This window comes from Catharus ustulatus, chromosome 6 (genome assembly GCF_009819885.2).
Source record: "Catharus ustulatus isolate bCatUst1 chromosome 6, bCatUst1.pri.v2, whole genome shotgun sequence".
Taxonomy (NCBI): Eukaryota; Metazoa; Chordata; class Aves; order Passeriformes; family Turdidae; genus Catharus; species Catharus ustulatus.
In genome coordinates, this window is record NC_046226.1 from 20,525,088 (window position 1) to 20,546,341 (window position 21,254).

Genomic DNA, 21,254 nt, shown 5'->3' on the forward strand with positions numbered 1-21,254 from the left:
ATAGTGCTACCTGCTATGACATTTTCTTTCAAATGCACTTTAGAGCAGGCCATGAAAAGAAATATGTATTTGTACCAGTGCATTTGAGACAGTTCCTTTTTTTAAGCCAGAAACATTTCAGTGCAAATAAACAGAGCTAAATGAAATTAAAACTAGCCTAACAAGGTGAAATTGTCCTGAGAAAAGCAGTGACAAAAACACAAAGCAAACCTTTTCTCATCTTCTAAGTTCTTATAGAGCTCTTTACACCACCAAAGACTTTTAACAAAATGTCACTGTGATCAGAAAGAAAGATAAAACAAGGGAATTTTCACCCAAGTTCTTGAAACTCAATCACTCACACAAATATCTGAGCACTAAGAGGGACATGAATCGCGAAAGTTAAACTGCTATAGAAGTGACAAGTGTCTAAAATTGTTAGCATCCTTCATTGGTGGTCAGATGGACAAAATTCACTGTATTCCCCCAGAAAATATTGAAACTTGATAATCAAAGTACAAGAAATGTAACTGGCATTATTTTAGTCTCTGAAGGGGCTCAAGTTTTATGTAAAGTTTGCTTTATAAAGGAGACATAACCATCACTAGCTCACACAAACAGCCCAGTATTTAAATCTTTCACTTGCCAGACGATAGGTTTTCTCATTATTTAAAACACATTCATAAAGCCTATCCCTTTTTTATAAGCATGTGTTTACCCACAGCTTTCAGGTATTACACAGTTCAGTTCACACATAAATACGTGATTTTCTAGAAATTCAGTCCTAGTGCCTAGAAATTCAGGCACGAACCAGTGCTGTACTTCTGCTGACCTCTCCATTCTTCCCTTTCTTGCATCAGGCCTATTTATGACTCATTGCTACAAACTCATCAGTATCTTCTCAAAAAAATTGCCTACTCTACATGATTAGCCCTTTTTCAAGGAATTCACCCTGTAATGTTGTGCTGAACTTTGCCAAAGCCAACTGATCAATCAGTGAAGGTGCTGTTGTTCCACCATCCCATTGCACCTCTTGCAAGGAAACAACTTGATAAAATGTCCATTAGTCTAATTTTCAATGCTCAGTGTCAAAACTACTGCATCTCCTTCACATACCTTTGGACAACTTCAAACAAAGCCTTTCCCTAAATGACCTATCCACCTGTATATTTACTCAATAATGCATATGAATGTGTGGGGTCTCCAGATAATGGTTTTTCACATTTAATTTCTAGGGAATGTCAATTTCCATCAAGGGATATGCAAAATGGATGTTAATCAAATTCCATGTCTATAGGGGCCTGAATTTACCTTCCTCATGAATATGCAGGCAGCTCTGGTTTTTGTGTAATTCACAAGCATATTTCTTATCAGATAGGGAGTGCAGTTATCTGTATATATTTTCTTCCTCCTTGTTCTCTTTTGCATAAATCAGATGAGATCCAATGTTTGCCAGAGCAGACATATTTTTTTCCAAGGTACAACAGCAGCCTAGAGCTAGATGGTAAAACTTTGCCTGCCATCCATAAATGCAACTGCAGTTTGAGTCTTCTGGATTTCGTGTTTTTGTGTTGCACAAGCATAAAGCTGAAACCACAGCCAGGGTGATAAATGTTAACAATTTATTCAGGGTTTGAAAACAGAGAATCAGCCCTCTCCCTTGGTCTGCTTTCATTCAGACATTTTTCGCCAGAAATGGCTATCAGATCCCCTTGTCTGACCTTTTGTGTAATACATGCCCTAAAATTTTACCATCACCTGTGTATTGAGCTGGCTGGTTGTTTGGTTTTTTTTTTTCTTTTTATGGTAATATATCTTCTGAAAATATGTTTTGTATTTCTCTAACTTTATTTAGAGGCTTTGAGAAATAAGGGCTCCATATCCCTTAATATTTGTTCCAATGGTTAATCAATCTCACTCTTAGAAATGAGGCACTGATTTTTAATTTTAATTTCTTTGGGTGAAAAATTCAGCTATTCATTTTCTTCATGTCTTTCCCTGCTAGATTAATGAGGACATTATTACTTAGTAATTTTGACTTTTGAAAGCACTGATGTCTTGCAATCAAGTCTCTTCTCAGTCTATTTTTGGTTCAGCTAAACAGATCTTGCTCTTCAGGCTCTTTCTGTAATGAATTTGCCATTTGTTGTGGTAAAGACTTATTTTCTGCATTGTTTAAACTGGGGAATTAATCCTTTAAAAGTAGTATTCTTGTAACATGCTAATGATACAAGACCGTATATGTTCTAGTACCTCAGTTACAGATGTATTGCAAGTTAAAGCCTGTACAAATGCCTTATTTACATCCACAATTATGTTCATTCTCCACAGACTTGAAAGAGCAGATCTTGCAGTTCTAGGAGTAATTCTTCAGTTATAAATGCTGCTAACACATTCATACTGTACCATGCATTCATTATATAAATCAAACCTGACTGTAGACAGAGAGTGAAGGACAAAAGAATTAAGTATCTTTTCCAAGAGTTAAAGCTGTGGAGAAATAGGCTTAGGATAGTATGGCAACCAATAATGTAAGCTGCCTGCCTTTCCCAGACCCCATCTGTTCTTTCAATAAATCCTCTAAATGCACCTAGTGACCCAAAAGATTCTGGAATAGGAAGGGTTCTTCTGATATTTAACATCCATAGACCTGGTACAAAATGAGCCCTATTTCCATGAAATCTGGCAGGTATAATTTAGACAATTTGCAAACAGAATATTTCAAATAATTATTTCTGATGATGAAATCTTTCAAGTAACAGAAACTCTGACTGAAACCAAATTACTTTTGGATCTTAGATTCCTGCAAATGGCTTTCCCTGTCCATGAGCTTTAAAAGTAGGTATTAGTGAATCTCTGCTGTTTGCCATATTTTCTATTTTTTTTCCAGAGGCAAACTGACAGTCCCTTATTTAGATAAAGGTGACACTCTCACACATTCACTATTTGCATGGCATAAAACCTAGCTGTCAAAAAACGTGTTCAACTAATAATCAGCATAGAAATATTTCTCATTAGATGTGCATTTTTTCTACCAGAAAATAAAATCCTCATTCACAAGAGAATTAATTCCTTTTTAATTTTGTTAGTTGAAAACTATGGCTAAAAAAGAGAGCACAAAATGAAATTCTTGTAAAGTCCTAAGCCAATAAAATAGTTTAGTTTTGACCTGCCCTGGCCAAAGAAATTCCATAATAGATAACTAACAGACCTGACCTCATGTCTCATCTCAGCATGTCACATTTTGTTAAGAAGGCTGGGAGACACTTTTGTTTATCTATCATTTTCTTAAACCATGGGCCTTGATCCTTGACACAGAGTGCTCAAAAGGACCCTAATGCTATACCGGAGCTCATACAAGATACACTGTTAGCTTGTGAGGGCTTTGAGTCCTGTCCTTTGGTACTCTCCTTTCCCAGATTGAGAGTCCAAAGAAAGGTCATACGGTAAAAACCATTTTCCTCTGATGCTTTTGGGCAGGTGAATAGCTCAGTTTCTTTCCACAGCAATCACACTATTTTTTTCTCCTTTTTCAAACTTTGTACTATTTAAGCATGTCTAGTTTCACTGGCTTTGCAGTATACAGTGCTACTATCATCAAAAGGAAGAGCTGTAAAATAAGTCTTCATCTCACTAGGTGAATTTATTGCTGTCATAAAAATAAAGGCCCCCAAGGTTCATTGCATCCAATGTACTGAAGACGCAGAGTGCAAGCTTGGGGAATTTACTGTAGTACACCACTGTGTCATTGTACCTACCTGAAAACTTGGCTCAGCTGACATCTGAAACCATTACTAAGGAAAATGTAACCTAAGGGGAAAGAACCGGGGATATTTGATTTGTCAAAAGAAAAATGTATATTATTATGCAGTCAGAAAGCAAGTTATAAGCCCAGGTAAAGATGTTAGCTGGGTTTTATTAATGCTTTCATAAATAATTTGCTGAAACAGAGCCCTTTTACAAACTGCGTACTTGTTTATCTGGTTTGGGAGTTTGCCCCTTACAGGAAGCACTACCATTTGAGCAGGAATTTGGAAAAGGTTTCAAAGCTAGTTTTTTAAAGGTGGTTATCCTGAAACTTTGTTTTGTCCGGTGAGTCCAAGAGACACCAACAGGAATCCCCAGACTGCCTATAGCAGGAGAAAAAGCTGGAAAAGATTGTGTTCAGGAAACCTCCCTGTCTGACCATCTCAGAGCCACTCTGGCAGTCACACTCACAACACCTGAGCTGGGACTAAAACCCCAGCAATGGCCATAACACCCCACACTCATACAGTGAGTCAGACCAGCTTTCCTTACTAGCTAAGACAGCCAATATATGAAACACATAGCTGGAGTCATGCTGCAGAGGTGAACTTCCGCAGAAAGCGTGTGAGTGATATTACTTGATGGGAGGATTACATTATATCTTTCCATCATTCCTTGGCTGTCAAAGATGATCCCAGCTGGAAGTCCCACAGTTTTAGCAGGACAGCTTCGTCCATCTGCTGCAAAAAGTCTATGTGTTTCCATGGAAAAAATCAAACCATGCACATTGTTCAGAATCTCACTTAAGCTAAGGTATGGACCAGAAGCACAAGAAAGACTCATGGGAGCAGTGACAGTTCTGGACACCTGGCCATCTCTTTCCAGAGGAAAAACAAACCAGAGTGATTTCAAGGAGACATCAATTATAAATCACTCAGAGAGCTTCACTTGCTAAATCTATGCCTTCACAAAGTTACAGTAATTTCATGACTATAAGGCGCACCTTAAAGCGGAAAATTTTGATTGAAACCTGGAAGTGCGCTTTTATAATCTGGTGCGCCTTATATATGGACAAAGCTCAGAAATTTGCTGACAACCCGGAAGTGCGAGCCGCAAGCTGAGCAGCGAGTGTGGGTTGGCAGGGCTCAGCGCGGCTCACATGATTCTGTTACTAATTCGTTACTTTGTTGCACGCGGATCCTCACTGCAAAAAAAAAGTGCACCTTATAGTCTGGTACGCCTTATATATGGAAAAAGTTTGGAAATTTGCCGACACCTGGAAGTGTGCCTTATAATCCAGTGCGCCTTATACTCGTGAAACTACTGTACTTTAATTTGGTGCGAAAGTAACTACTGCAGAAGTAACCTCATAACATCCAGAGAGAAATTCAAAGTATGTTGTCAGCTGAATTTTCATTGCTACTTTGGTGATAAATCAGAGGGAGCCTGTATCAATTCAGAGAAATATGTCACAAACCAGCAGGACTGAGATTACCATTGTGCTATCATACTGCAGATCAGACATCAAATTCTGAGCTTCCCCTCTCCTGCGTTTGGTGAGGACAATGACATCTCAGACTATGGTTTGCAGTCTGGAGTGCTATAAAAATGATGTATAATGAATACCACAAAAAAGCATGAGAGAACAGAAAGACAGCAATCTGAAATTTTTCAGCATTAGTCAGTAAAAAGCAGTGATCATCTTTATTGGCTACAAAGGGGATACTGTAGCACCTGTCATGGGTTAGTTGTGAAGATTTTTCTATTAAAATCTGTCCTTCAAAGAACTCAAAAATCTGCATGCTTTCTTAAGATGCACCTACATTAGTGTTTCAGCTTCAGCTCAGGCATAACTTTGATTCAGCTCTGCCACCTTCCTGCCATCTGCGACCATTTGCCTGTCACTGATCTCAGTTTCTGAGTGGTTTTGGTGCTTGCATGCTAAATTCCTGTCAAAGGAAACCAAATGAACACCTATGCTCCACATGTGCTTCATCATTTAAATGGGCACACAGAGCTGTGAATGACCCTATAGGCCAAACTACTGCAAGTTTTCCCTCAGGGTTACATAGCATCCATCTACCATTGAAACACTCTTGAACTCTTAAAAGATCCTGCAACAATCTGTTGCATTTTACAAAGGACCTAATTCAGTGTTTCCCATCTGGCACCAACTGCCAGCACTCCACTGACTATTCCAACTGATCTATCAGCTATTCCCAAAGAAGAAGACACGTTACAATATTGCCTAGTTCATATCTGGTCTCTGAATCTTTATTTTACTCCCCTTCTCCCCTGCTTTTTGGTTTTCTTAAATTTTCTCATCATGTTGTTGCCTAGTCATCTCTACCAGCAGAAAACCAAAAATGTTGCAATTTGAAAAACAAAGGAAATACAAAATTTGCTTGAAGACTGGGAAGATTTCCTTAGAAGTTAGCATTACATGATGTCAGCCTCCTGTTGATTGCTGGGATAAATGGCGTTCTGTATTCACTCACATTTGGACAACTACAAAGAGAAGGCAGACAAGAGATGTAATGTACTTGAAGGTGGCAAAATGTGTTGGGAGCTTTGTGCTGAAACTGCACCTCCACCGTTCTCTGCTGTCACATCTGACCCCATGACACCAGCACCAAGAGTAGGCCAGCAGCATTTCCTATCTTTGTGCCCCCAAAAAAACACTTGCAAGGATGCAGCCCAGGGTGCTACTTTACCCCACCCAATCTGCCCCCACAGCACCTTTAACAGCTCCCAATACCAAACAAGTTGGACGGAAAAGCAGCACTAACTTTCTGTTCATGTTTAGTCCAGGCTGGGATGGAGAAAGAAGGATGATTGGGGTATCTTGTAAAATAACAGCATTGTGGTCCAAAATTCAGAGAAGTGCTATGTGTCAGAAAGCAGAGTGATGGCAACGGCTTTCATGTTTCTGAAAGCAATTACCCCAAAGCCACACAGTAACTGCTAGTGTAAGGAAATATCCGCCCACTCCATACCCTCTTTGAATGCCAAGCTTAGTCTCAGCATCAAAAAGAGCCATGAATGTGGTATGCCATGACAAAAGAGCCTGCTAGACTTCCACAATAGCCTGTCTTTGTGAATGCCCTGTCCCTTGTAGGAAACAGTGGTGAGACCACTATTAAAGGCATAGTTTATACCTCCGAATTGTTTTGTACTTAATCCCTTAGCCAGAAGGATTAAGCAGGTTTAAGGGAGCAGGAAAGGTCCTGCTGCCCCTGAATGCCTGTTGTGTGCATGCAGTGTGTTGACCTCTGAATATGGCCTGTAAGCATTGTTTTCCCAAGCGTGTTCAGATGTTTTCCTTGATTTTTATTTCTTCTGTTGGGTAAATATCACGTTTTCTTGAAATGAAGCCCTACTAGTTTTTTTCATTCAACGGAAAAGGGATTGATTTGTCTGAAAATGTAGCAATTTGTGCAAAGTCTTTGAAAACACATGAGAATGACTGTTCATACCATGAGGCAAAACAGAGCACAAATTATAGAAGCCTCCAATGACTCTCCAAACCCCAGCTGTTTTGTTCCTAGGCCCTGACTGAAGGACAAGGTGTGATTTCCCACTCAGAGATGGAGCACAGTAGGAATGCTACTGGTAATCTGGAAGGCAGCAATGTTAAACTGAATGTGTTTCCTTAATCAAGACCTACAGGACTCACACACCACCATATGTCACGGCCATGGCTCTGACTGCCTTCTCCAGCTAAAATGTGCATCATTCATTACATCTTCACTTACCAGAGGTACCCTGCTATGGACAAAAGAGACATTACCTAGGTACTCCCAGTAACTTGCTACCTTCAGCAAGACAGTTAAGATTCACTTAGAATATTTTCACTATATCTCCTGATTGTCAAGAATTTGTGTCTGAAAGTATCTTAACTTTAGTTTGTTTCCTGATTTCGTAGGTGCAATTCTTGCTGAATCTGACATTTTAGAAGAAAGTATATACTATTTGGGAACTATAATCTTACACTGATTATATTTTTCAGCAACATGTAGACAAAGACAGAAATTGCAAAACAGAAGCTCATAACAAGCAATAACTCCACGAAGCTCTGTGCATTTCATCATTTTCAGTATTATTAATGATCTGGATTGCTAACAGAGGAACTGTAGTTATATTGTAGGTAAAGGCACTCAAAACAAAAATTTTGCGAGAAACAAAAGTTATCCACAAACCTATGTGCAGAAGCAGTCACTGCTTCTGAAACTGTGAAAGGAAAGAAAAAAGATAAAAGAGAAATCCAGTCTTAGTAAACCCTCTAAAAGATGTTCCAAACATAAAATAAATAATTTTAAAAGGCATTAAAAACTTCCGTAGATGGATTTTCATTAACCAGATTTTATGAAAAAGTGAAAGCAAAACAAAAGACTAGAAACAAAATATGAAGTTGCTCAGACCTTTTCATGGAGTACTGAGGCTTTTGAAGTATATACATTTAGCACACATTGCAGGGAAGAAGGATAAAATGAAATGAAGGAGAATGGAAAGACTAATTTATAAATGAGGAAAGGGAAAAAGAGATTTGTCAGAAACCAAAGTCAGGTACCTGCAAGCAGCAGGGGGAAACAATAATACAAAAGAGAACTGATTGTTTCTAAACAACCAGAAAAGGCTTTCAATTTAATAAAGACAGCAGCACCTAGAGAACATACCAAGACATTCTGCAGTCCTATCAAGCATCTGGCAGGCAATTCCATTACATTTGAGACAGGAACCAAAGACGTTACAACACTAATAAAGGTTGTTACATACATTAGGAGACAAGGAGCTAACAGAGATTCGTGTCATGCTGAGACATTTTGACAATAATGGAATTTCAGTAATCAAACCACTCTACACAAAAACAAAATGTCCAGGCAGTTTAATATCCCAGGCAGAGGATTAGCACAAGCTGTAGCTACACCAGTTTTTAAGGAAGAAATTCTGCACTTATAAGTGGCATATGAAGAGAGAAAACAGGATATTTAAAACAAGGCATAGAAAATAAGACACAGCTTGTTCCACGCCTGGTTATCTGAAGTCCACAGTAGGGAAGCTGTCTTACTACATTGCGTCCTCTTCTTCATTTTCCTCCTTAAAATCCATCCTGCAAGCTTCCTCTAACCTTGACTCTGGAAATCTACCTTAAAGGAATGAAGATTAGCAGAAAACTCCAGAATATTTGAACTACTCAGCACGCAAAATTTGCTTCCTAAGAAATAGTTCTCACCTGTAAGCTTCAGTGAATGATTACAGCAATTAAGAACAAGAGAGACAAAGTGTATTTTTAGCATCAATGTACAAAGAGTTAGACACATGCCATTCATTGATAAGCAAGACAGAAAGGCTGTAGAAGAGCTGTGCTGCTGCAAGACTGTAATGTTGCTTTGCTAAACTTCTTCTATTCATTTTCCCCTCTACTGTCACTGATTCAATGGAATTATCTAGTCAATGCACACAATTCATATTAGAAGTATAGGTTTTTATCCATGCACATTCTGCTTGCACATGTATAGCCTGTAATTGAAAATAGTACAGATGAAGCGTTTGAAAACCACAGAAAACTGAGCTAGCTGTAGCTTGTGAGGCTGGAGCTGGCTAGCAGTGTGTGCTTCTATATATTTTAAGCATCAGAAAACATTTTCTCACTATTCCAGAAAAAAGCAAGCAATCATCCATTTCCTCCTTCCCATGTTCAAGGCCATTCTCGAGAGGGAAACAATGAAAATGCAGCAGCAATTACGTGCCTAGCAAGGTACTCAGTCACATGATACAGCAGCCTGTATTACCAAGCAGGGTACATGATTCTTGCAGAATCCATTCCCAATCGTTTTCCAAATTAAGCAGTGAAGTTGACGTGTCCCTTCTTCAGGCAGCCAGGGGCTGCTGTGGTATCTGTGCAACAACAGTGCCTTTCTTCTCCTAATGAACAAACACACACACACAAAATATATCTATATATCCCTTTTATTTTCAGGAACTTTGTATATTCCTGAATCCAACACAGAATTGTTTGTACTCATTCCAGGGCAAGCCAGTTGTGCATTTATTTGTTATTGGACTTGGGAGTAAGCCCAAGGTTTATAAGAGAAGAATTGAGTAAAATTATTTTTTTAGGCTAAGGAAGAACAAACAAAGGTTTAGTCACTAACATGAACTTTCCACTCCTTAAATATGCTGTGTTTCATTTTTACATACTTCTACTATCAATTCAGTATTATTTACTATCATCAGTCTCCTCTGACAACTTTGTTTTAACGCTTGTTAAAGAAAACTTACTATGCTAAACAAGGAAGTCAACAAAATCTGCCATATTAATAAGTGTGAAGGACAACAGGACTTTGTAGTGAACACTGTCACTCATTGGGAATAATCTTTTACTAAGGAGATTAGAAATATACCTCAGCAGTATTGAACAAATTTGTGAAATACTCACATACTCCTGATACTGATATAATGACATGCTCATCCTTCACTGCTCTGAAAAAACAATGGCCCTTGAAACAGGCAACCTCCTTCTTTGTTTTGTTTCCAAGCATAAGTAACACAAAACTTCTGCTCACTAGAAGATATTGGTCATGCCAGCCTTGATGCAACAGCAAACTGCATTGCTCTCTGTAAAGCACCCCTAAACATCAGTACAAATTTATTGCATCTTAAATGCATCTTAAATCTGTGCATGTCACAGATTTAAGTATTTGAAAGTTTCAGAATCTGTTAAGACCTGTTTACAGATCTAGATTTTACAGCACATCCAAATTGCATTATAACCATTTTCTGAGTGATATAGAACCAATGAAATATGCTTCATTAGCAGCCACTCTCACCTCAAAGAAACACAAGGTTGGAAATGGCTCTGCGACCTTTCATTGCAATTGGCATTTTGCTTATAAAGAGTATAAAGAGTGAAGCAGAAGTTGACCTTTCGGTTTGGCATTAAGTTCTCAGCTGGGCATTCTGCTAAATGGCATTCTAATGGTTGACGCAATACTGTTACCAGCCAACCAGTTGTGGTTCTGACTAAGCCACCTCTTTCATACAGGTCAACAAAAGGCTGTCATGTAGCAACATTTGGTTACAAAAGCGGATTCACAGACATAGAAAGTCAAGGTCTGAAGAACTCCATATCCCATTTCCAAACTAGTGGGCTCACTGGGACACAGTATATTTCACATATGGCAGGTATGTAATACAGCAGAAAGCCAAGAAAAAAAAAAAGCAAAAGCAGCAACTGAGGAATCTTACTAAAACACAGAAGTGCCACCTGACTGTTTTATCAAAGCTGGAAATAGGAAAGAAACTCTCTGTGACAAATTTAATGAGACTACATTTCAGTCCTTAAAAACTACTTCAATAAGGTAATTTTACAGACTACTTTGTCTTTTCATCTTTGTGACTCTGGGCAAATTATGACAGGCAACATGAGAGAAAAGGAATTTTGTGATCCCATTTCTAATAGAACACGTCGCCTGAAGATATCACTGTTGAAGTCTGTTTAGCAATTAAAAATGTAGATAAACCACACACAGAAGAGCTCATCTAACCCAGTGTAACAGTAAGGAAAATAAGAAAACTGCTCCTTACAATCAGGTTTCAGGAAACATTAAGAAACTTCAATAAATTTATTAAGTGAAACAGCACGTGTTAGTATATGACATTAAACCTGCTACTTCAAGGTTTGTGAAACCATCAATCTTTTTCAGATATCCTAAACTGATATATTAAAGATAAACCAAGAGACAAACTTCATCTTCCTGAATCTCTGGCAAAGTTCCCATCAAATGAGAAATGCATGCAATAGTCTGGCTTTATAGGTCTCAGTATGTTAAATTAAATATTTGGCCCTGGGACAGCTGAAGTCTCTATTTTTGCATTAAAAGGGTAGCTTGATGAGGTTTTCTCCCTTTTACAAAGGCTAGGAGCTTTGAATCTGAGCACACTTCAAGTTGATTAACTATTAGAAGCCTAAAAGCCAGCATAATATCAGGAAGAACAGATTTTTCTTAAGCAAACTTCTCTCTCTTATGACATTCACATTTGCTTTTGTTTTCACACTTTTCAAGAATGGCCTTGAAAGCTCCCTCAAGTGTCTCTGAGGCAAAATGACACATTTGTCTGAAATTCCTTAAACTCAAATTTGAAGAGCTGACTGCTCATTTGGGGCTGGAAGAATCATTCTTCATTTCACTGCATGAACTGATTTTCACTACAAATAGCAGCATACATTGAAAGAAGACAGCAAAGGGAATGGCTGAGTCAAACATCAAATGAGAAGCAACAGGATGCAGAGGTGATGCAGGACTTGGTGTGAATCAGCAATTGAAAAACAGATACAGCATGCTATCTGAAAAAAAATAAATAAAAGTGTCAGAATTCAGGTCTCATCTTTCTTATTTTTTCATGGCTGCTTCTCATTACTTGAGTTACCATGACTTCAATATGAAGCAATGAAAGAGAAGTTGAAAACTAGCAGGTGTTTCCTCACAGAGAGGAAGACAAAGTCTGAAAGAAAAAACAGAAATCACATTGCACACAGTTCTGTCCAAGCAACCCTCACAGTAATTACTGGACTTTATCCACGTAATATTCTAAAGTCTGAAGGAACATCCCTATACTGTAAGAGGATTGTTGAGCAAATTATGCAGGGAACTCTATATGAGGGACTATGTGGTGAAAAGTCATCTTAAATACAATTAGTTAATGCTCAGCACGATAAACAGACTTTTGCACTATCTGACTATTTCCAGACTGACAAATAAGAATTGTGGCAAGGAACAAATCAGGAATACAGAAATCACGTGTATTGTTATAGTGACTCGGAGCACAGCTTGGGAGCTATCACAGGCCAAGTTTCAGATGAAACCTCACCCTTTTCACAGGCTGGCAGTGGCATGGTAAAAAAGCAGCACTGCTGTGCTATGAAGGTGACCACACCTCAGACAGTGCAGCAACACAACTAGAAGGGCACAGATCCTCCAGTCCCAAACAACGTGAACACAGCAGGGGTGGTAACTGCAGCAGCATCCGACTCCAGCATCACAAGTCCAACAACCATCAGACAAAACAGTGAGTTCAAAGCCAAGATCAATCCAGAAAATTAGAACAATTTGGAAACAGCAGGGAACATGATAGGCACACATATCCAATAAGGATACATCCACAGGGATCAGAAGGCATGTCTGGGCAGGGGAGGGACTTGTCCCTGGTGAGGCTGTTAAGGGCAATGAAAACCTAGTGGTGCACTCAGGATCCTGATACTTCTTTGAAAGCATTGGGGGCAAGAGGGAAGCATCATGAAACAAAGAAAGCCAAAAAGAAAAGAAAGATAATTTTCACAGACATATAAAAGAAAGTAGTTCAGGACCATTGAGAATCTCTTAACATAAATGACGTAATAGCAAGAACATGTCTGGACACAGGATTGCAAATACTGGTCCAGTACTGTTCAGCACAATCATCTTTCTCATGGCAAATTGACATTCATTACCCATGATTCAGTTGAGATATTCTGCGTCTTTATTTTGTGTCTCTTCTTCATCTGTATCTAGCCCAAGGAAGCAGAATCACTAACAGAGGTCATTTTCCAATGCTGGCCTCTTACTATTTTTGTCACCAGGTCTATGGTAGATTCCTGAGCAGAAGGACTCCGCAATGAACTCTAGTGACTCCTGAATTTGACTTAAAGAAACAGGAAGGAGAGTGGGCACACAGATATATTTTCAGACCAGAGGACACTATGGATCCTTTGACAATGGCATCATGCATCTAAATTACACAAAAATTAAGAACTGGTAATCATGATATCCAGTCTGTCCCTCACAGCTGTTTCCCCTTGAAGCCAGGCTGCTGAGTGCCCTCTCAGACCCTTCAGGGCTGCAGGAACTACAAGGAGCAGCACAGTTACTGGGCAACAGAAACACCATTTAGGACCATACTGGTTATCTGGCATGAAGCATAGTGGGGACATTCAAAGCTCACACCACCTCATACACGCTGGTAGGAAGAAGATCCGCCTCTGGCCTCATAAATGACAAATATACCAGCTGTGCAGCATGCTGTCAGCATAGCCAACCTGCATGTGTCCGGGGGCGCCACCACTGACCTCCTCTCTCTGCTTTTATCTCTTAAACATCTTAAATATTTGGCCATGGGTAAATAATCTGATTATTGCCTCAAGGACTCCCTCAATTTATTGTAAAAATTAGCAGTATTTTTAATTTTTCAACTGAAACTTTGATAAATATTCAAGTTTTGACACTAACAAACATCACAAGTATTAATAAGCATCACGTTACTGATTTCTTTTTTAATTTCTATTTCTTCAATATGAAATCACAAAGATTGGAACATACTGATGAACTGGCCTTTGCCAGAGGAAGTATCCACTGGGGTCAATACAACACAGACATACCTCAAGATGGCCATCACATTTCTCCTTCCTGGGCTGTCACATAAAAAAGTGTTTATTCAGGGAAAGAACAATTCCTTGGCCTATGGCCCTCATTACTGAGTCAGAAGTAACAGATATTATGTTATTGCCTGCGGAGCTGATAAAAATTAGCGTGTGTTGTCATTGCACCCTAAATCTGAAGAAAAGACAGTGAAGACAGCATGTGCCCTTTCTTCCAAGGACAGTAAAAGTGAGACAATGCAATATATATGGATAAAATAGTGGATAACTGCGCCATAATATGTTTTTTCGCTTGAATTCAGTCACTCAGGTTTTGTTTATTTTCTTTTTGTTGTTGTCTGGAACAATAAAAAAGATAGAATGTATAATATGAGCCTGACGAATCCAGTAATATACCCACAGTCATTAATGATCTGTTCTGGTTCTAGCAATGAGACCCTGACACCTGTCAGGTTTCAAATACATCACGTGCCTATTGTGAAACATTGTGAGAATATCTGAGGCCTGTTATGATTCTTAGTGTTACATACACCTAACCTTGGGAAGTCCGACAAGCCCTTTGGAATTATGCATCATGTATTAATTAAAGAATTTTTATAGACAGGGAAAGATCATCCTCTTGTGGGATTTGCATCCTTCCGGGATGTGCAGCCCTCAGCTTTATGGGGACTTTGTGTTTGTACTATTCCTATGGGACACTGAGATTACTTCCAGGACCCAAATAAGGATTTTATCTATCCATCTGGTTGGAATGCATCATGAGAGCCCAAGGAATACATAAACAAGCATCACAGGACCTGATTCTGCAAAATCTTCCATATGTGTGTAAAGACACAAGTAATATAAATTTCTGTTTACTTCAGAAATGCTCAGACACCAGGCTCCCATCACATGCAGGACATATAAGGATAAGTGCAGTGGAAGTACAGTAATTTCACGATTACAAACTGCACTGATTATAAGCCGCACTTCCGGGGTGTCAGCAACGTTTCGTTTTTCCTCCATAAATAAGCCGCACCGGATTGTAAGCCACACTTTCGTTCGCAGCGAGGATCTGTGTGTAACTTTCACAAAGTTGCCAAATAGTAACAGAATCGCGGGATCACAGGGTTTACTGGCTTGGCCCTGCTCGGAGCGGCCGCCAGGGAGTGGCCCCAGCCCCGCTCGCCGCTGCCGCTGGGAGGCAGGGGAATGGCGCGCCCGGCTGGTGCCGCCGGGAAGAGGGAGATGGGAGTCCCTGACTGCTGCCGCTGGGAGGAGGCAGAGGGGCGTCCCTGACTGTTGCCGCTGGGAGGACGGAGAGGGGCATGCCCGGCTGGTGCCGCCGCTGCGCCCCCCTGGGCCCGGGCAGTGCTGCCGCTGCGTTACCACTGCCCTGCCGCCGCCCGGGGCCAGGCAGGCTCCGCCTTGGCTCAGGGCTGCTGCTGGCTCGGACTTCCTGGTTGGGAAATTTCCAAAATTTGTTCATATATAAGCTGCTCCTGAATGTAAGCCACACTTCCGGTTTGGGAGCAAAATTTTAGTCAAAATGGTGCGGCTTATATTCATGAAATTACTGTAAATGGGTTTTAAAATTTGCATTTCAGGAAATTATGGAGCAGACCTTGAAGCAAGCAAATACATATTTTTTTAATGTCTAGGGGAAAAAAAGGAAAACTGTGCTTCAGAATGAGGTAACAGTAGGATCATTTTTCCTTGGAACATATTTTGGGTCCATTTGGGACTGGCAAAGAGATATAGTAATTGAAATCCCAGCCAAGCCGTCATATCAATCAAGGGCCAAATTCTAAACTTCATTCTTAATTCCTGCTGCAATGATGGTTGAGTGCTAAAGAACAATTTGAAATACTGTAACTATGTCAGAAACACATGCTCTCAGAAGTAGAGCTGCTCCATAAGCCAACAGTTCCCTCTCCTCACTGGTCTCTCTGTATTTTGATAATGTCAGTCATTGCAGACTGTATTTCCAGCTTCCAAAATCCTTCAGATTTTTTCCTTTTTGTCAATTTACTTCCACTGCTGCCACAATCATATTAAAGAAGTTGTTAGGGTGTTATGAACTGATTCGTGTGACTAATGATCTGTTCACGGTCTTCTAAGTCCCAAAACACAGAAAAGCAAGTCCTTCTATCATGCTAAGGCAGCAGTGAACTGATACAGACAACAAAATCAGCAAGGACAAACCTGAGTATCCAATCTGGAGAAGCAATCTATCTGAAGGACTTGCTACAGAACTGTTTATTCCATTGCTGGAACAAGCTATTAGTGGGGCAGGGCTCCTGGCACAGTCTCAAATCCACTTAAGCTCATAATGAAGGCCACTTTAAATGTTGATTTTGTACACTTCATACCCATAAGAGCTGCCAAGAAAATGAAGATAATTTCAGTCACAAGGTTCTCAAAACTCTCCTTGCTGTTGTGAATCTGTCCATGATTAAATCCATAATGAAAAGACTAAATTGCAAATTTTTCCAAATGTTAGCACGATACTGATTTTTTTTTAAAGATTATATAGACAACACCTATTTTGAAATAATTCATGGAGATGGGTATCTGTTTTTTCAGTGCTGCCTTATCAATCAAAATGTTGCAGCAATAGATTGATAATTGAAGACTTGAATGTGGCCTATGTACAGTTCCTTGTGCCATATAATTATGGTCAGTGTCCCTGGCTTATCATAGACCCCAACTTAATGTCAACAACAAAAGGTACTTAAAAACCAGGAAATCCTAAGGAAAAGTGGAACATCTTCAGCTGATTAAATGGAGCAATATTTAAAAATTAAAAAGGCATTTTCTACTGGCAAAAATCCGAACTATTAAAAGATTATTAGAAGTTAAAAATAATAGTTCAAGTGACTGTATGTAACCTAAGAAAAGAAAAAGAAAATTTACAAGATTTTAACTTTGTGGCTAACTTGGGCTATAGCAAATCACTTCTGTTCATGTGGGAAATACCAGAGCATGTGATAAAATTATTAATGTGTTTGTTTACAATATATATGTGGAAGATAAATTAGGTATGCCTGTTTGTATGAAAAGAAGTAACACAAATCATTGTTTGAAATAAATTTTGTAATCTACAAGGTGCCTTAGCAAATGTATTTATGAAATTGCCTTTAAATATAAATGGATTAAAGAACACTCTTCAAAGATAAACTGGATTATAAGAAAGATGCATTTTGAGGATCTTGTCAGAATGCATGAAGAAATGGGAGTCCCAAATGTTACAGTTAGAGTGTCCCCACAGGACACACGAAAGAATATATTCTTTGGTATTAAAAGCTAACACTTTATAGAGCAGATAATGACATTTGTTTTCTTTTCAGTCATGTAAACAGGAAGAATGTTACTAAGTGTCAAAATGTTAAGGTGAAGTCTCCAGAACTTCAATTGACTTGAGGTTGAAAAAGATTTCACCTCCCTGAGTGTCCTAGGGTTGCAGGACAGACATGACCTTGGTGAAGCAGAACGAGACTGGAAGAGCTCTGTTTGAAATGAGACAAGAAGAATATAACGATTGTATGGCAAATTACAACAGAAGACAAACATCCATCTAACATTACCAAACCAAACAGATCTGAGTGCTATGTTAAAAAACAAAGACTAGCAAGTTCAACATAGGATGGGTTACCCTCAGCCTAGGAACATCCTTGAAGAGAAGGTGGGATGAGTAAGAAGTGAGGTGGGCAAGGATGTGCAAGGAAAGCAGACAGATGGGAGTTGAAAAGAATCACCCAATAGGTTGTGCTGGACAGGACCTTAAATATCATCTAGTTCCCTGAATGTCTCCTGTAACAGTGACCAGAACAGAATAATCCTCATCACTTCATTTTAGAAGGTCTCTGCAGAAAAGTGCTGTTTCCAGTATCTGGACTAAGATATGCAAGCCTGGCCCTCTCCTCTTCAGGAGCGGGCCAGGTTAAATGGCACTGATATCAACTTGTTCTACACACAAGTGTAGAATTGTAAACATAATGTGTCCTTGCAGTTACAGCAGCTGTGGACCTGCTATCTTTGCACTCAACTTGGAAGTATGGCATATATATGCTGAATTCAAATGGGCCTTCTCTGCTCATTTAATTACTTCATTTAGAGAGAAATAGATGGAAATGGATGGGAATAACAATGTGCCCTTTCTACCACCACAAAATCCCTCACAGATAGTTCATCAGCTGCTTAAGTGTAAGAAAGGTAAGTTCAAGGTTTATTTCAGCAAATGTAAGACAAAACTAGATTTCCCTGGGCTGGACTACTGCTAGTACCTTTGCAGCAGAACTGCTGGGTAAACTTTCTTCTCAAACATCTTGTGCATAGTCCAGTATTTCAGATCATATATATCTATATCAGCAATGTTGTAGAAAAGAAGTACAACCCTAAACCTGAAGAAACCCAAAAAAGGCACAGATATAAAGAAAAGTTTAAAATCACATCATCACTGGGATGCTTCATGATATGAATTCTGTAAAAGCATAAATATTTTCATGAAAACCACATTCAAGATTATGTAGTTCAATGATATCTCTGATACTTAAATTTTGCACTGTTAATCAATAATGCCAGATAATGCATTCCTGAATCAGCCTTTCTTCAGACAAATTGTGCACCAGAGATTATAGTCCTGGGGATTGAAATGGAATTTGAGGGGCTAATTCTTATAAATCAACCCACCAGTTTTGCAAATTCTGGGTTGATTGTTTCTGCTGGAATTTTTTACTAAGTAATGTTAGATCAGAACAACTTCTTATCCATCAAATCAAGAACACCATTATATGAGCATCCACTCCATATCTGCCTCCAGATACCAAGATAAAAAAAAGCAGCGATCATAATTAGTTACATTAAAATAGCAAGACATATACAACCATCCCTTTTTAGACCAAACCAGCTCCTAAAATGACAACTGATGCAAAAATAATTAAAGCAAGACAGATGGGGGAAAGGAAAAGGAGAAATAATGTATTTAGAACTTGAAGAGAAGTAATTAGTTTTGGCAGGTTATTTATTTATATAAATTGAAAAATTAGCTGTAGCAGATGCAGGCAGCAGATACAAATTTTGCTCTCTACTCACATCAGAAGAAGAAGAAAAATGTTATGGCTAAATAGCCTACAGGATTTCAGAGTATGTATACTTCCTCAGAGAATATGTAAGAGTGTTTTCCATAATGAAACATCCCTGGCCAACAAAATAGAGTATACCAAGAGACATTCTTGTTGTGTCTCGGAGGGCTTTAGGATGGGTTTTTGGTTTTTTTTTTTAACCAGCAACACTCACCTCAATTTCATTTTTTGTAGCAGTTTTTCAATTCTTGAATTACCACTGCAGTGTACATTGTCTTTTCTTACAGTTCAGAAAATAAGCAGAAGTGTGACTCAGTAATATAGTTCTGTGAATGGATTAGTACTGCTGTCTGGATTAAAAATAGATAGGTATAAGACACGTCAAGTTTTAATGATGCTATAGTCTTATACCTCCCACTCCCTTTGATTAATGTGTCCTCTGGAGACAACATCGATGCCAAGATGAGACAAGTATTTAACTTCTTGGTGTCAGGTGCTATTCTCTGCATGTTTACAGAGGCACAGTCTATTTTTAGCTAACATTAATAAGCAGAACTGGAGAGGTTGTTGTTAAACCAACACACAATCATTTTGTGGTAAGTTATCATTCCCAGTTTCATAGAATCACAGAATATACTAAGTTGGAAAGGATCCATCAGGATCATCAAGTCCAACTCCTGGTCCTGTACAGGACACCCCAACAGTCCCACCATGTGGCTGAGAGTATTGTCATGATGCTTCTTGAACTGTGTCAGGTTTGGTGCTGTGACAACTTCCCTGGGGAGCCTGTTCCAGTCCCCAACCATCCTCTGGGTGAAAAACCTTTTCCTGATAGCCAACCTAAACCTCCCCTGACTCAACTTCAGGCCATTCCCTTACATCCTGTCGCAGGTCACCAGAGAGAGGAGATCAGTGTCTTCCTCTCTTCCCATCACAAGGAAGTTGTAATTGCAATGAGGTTTCCCCTCAGTCTCTTCTTCTTGAGGCTGAACAGAACAAGTAACCTCAGGTGCTTCTTATACAGCTTCCTCTCAAGGTCCTTCACCATCCTCATTGCTCTCCTTTGGACACTCTCTAATAGCTTAATGTCTTTTTTATATTGTGGTGCCCAAAACTGCACGCAGGACACAAGGTGAAGCTGCACCAACAGAAAGTGGTCCTTGAGCCTTTTTTCCCCATGGTTCTTTCCTTACACCTATGTGAAGACCTATGCACACCACCACAAGTAAATGACATTTTAACCCTCTACAAAGAGGTTAAGGCACATCTCCTTTGGTAGACGTAGGATCAAACAACAAGAACAATTCTGTCCCTTTTTTCAACATACAGTGCCTTCATTCTCAGACTCCCCAGTGTGACTATCCACTAAAATTCAAATTTAGTTTTGAGCATCAGTCTTCTAGATCATCAAGATTTACAAAGATTAAATCAGAACTATCTAAGCAGCACCTTCAGACAGACTTGGGGACTTATATTATGCTTTCAGCACCAGAGTCTGGTAGGTGATACAGGATGCCACCTTAACACCTCTATTTCTTGATTTCCAGATTTACAAAACATGCATGCTCCAAGGCATGCTTAACATCTGCTCTCCCCAAGGAGATCAACAGCCCAAAGGCAAAGATCTTAATACAAGGTAACAAAAAAAAGAATATGTATTATTGCTATTCACATTCACTGCCTTTGACCTGGAAAGCCTTTCAACCTTTGAAGCACACTTGAATTGCATTTCAAGTCATTGCAGTCCACTCTTTCTGCTCAAAAGCACAAAATAACAGGCAGCAGAAGGACTATAAATTGCTTTATGGATCCTATAAATACAAATAATCCTCACCCATAAAGTTACATTGGCATTACAAAGATCTAGTCGTTTATTTAATGCATGGCACAGCCACACTGCAGCACTTGGAGTAGGCGGGTGATCATGCTGTCACAAGGAATCCATCTTTAGCATGTGAAATGTCTCTCTGACTCACATAATATATGAGAAAAAAATGCTGGGAATGCAAGCACTAGCAGTACACAACAGCCTTAGAATCATAAGAAGCAAT